Here is a 1,166-nt window from a genome sequence, read left to right as displayed (position 1 = left end):
GAGCCTTGTGTGGGTCATATAAATACCCAGCATCGGCATAACCAACAAGATCGGGACTGCAATCATTGCCATAAGATAATCCCATATCGGTAGTCCCTTTTAGATACCGCAATATGTATTTGATTCCATTCCAATGTCTCCTTGTATGAGCAGAGCTATATCTTGTTAAGACATTAACTGAAAAAGTTATGTCAGACCTTGTAATGTTAGAAAGATACATTATTGCACCAATTGCACTAAGATATGGTACTTCAGGACCAAGAACCTCTTCATTATTTTCATGAGGTCGGAATGGATGTCCTTTATCCATATAGAATCGCTTTAAAATCATTTTAGTGTATGCTGATTGATGGACAAAAAATCTATTTTTCATATACTCAATTTGTAGACCAACACAAAATTTTGTCTTTCCAAGATCTTTCATTTCAAATTTTTTCTTTAAATAGTCTACTTCTTTAGGAAGCTCCCTAGGAGTTCCAATGATATTTAAATCATCAACATACACGGTGATTATAACAAATTTAGATTCAGATCTTTTTATAAAGACACAAGGTCAAATTGAATCATTCTTGTACCCTTCTTTCAACAGGTACTCACTCACGCGATTATACCACATGCGTCCTGATTGTTTCAATCCGTATAAGGATTTTTGAAGCTTTAATTAATAAATTTATTGAAAACCTTAATATGCTTCAGAACAATTTAAATCCTTCAATGATTTCCATTATACGCATATCACGTTTTTTTTGTATTGCCAGATTAAAACCTGAAATGGCGACATCCACCACAGGAGAACATGTCTCTATATAATCAATGCTAGGATATTTATAAATCTTCTTGTGACACAAGTCGTCTTTATGTCTATCGACTTGACTTTTTTTTTTTGCACAAGAATACATTTATACCTTCACCGGCTTTACACTTTCAGGTGTTGGGACTATCCATCCAACTTTATATTTTTCAGGTGAAATCAATTTTCATTGCGTATTTTTTATTTGACCAATCATTTATCTGTCCAAATTTCATGATAGATTTGAGCTCAAGATCCTCGTCAATATTAATAATATTGAGCGCTACATTATATTAACAATATCGTCGACGATCATTTTTTTTATCGATTCTACTATTACCCAATAAAGATATAACTTATTGAGATTTCTTTATCT

The sequence above is a fragment of the Nicotiana tomentosiformis genome, chromosome 2 (genome assembly GCF_000390325.3).
Source record: "Nicotiana tomentosiformis chromosome 2, ASM39032v3, whole genome shotgun sequence".
In the NCBI taxonomy this organism is placed as follows: Eukaryota; Viridiplantae; Streptophyta; class Magnoliopsida; order Solanales; family Solanaceae; genus Nicotiana; species Nicotiana tomentosiformis.
Note: the sequence above shows the minus strand (reverse complement) of the source record.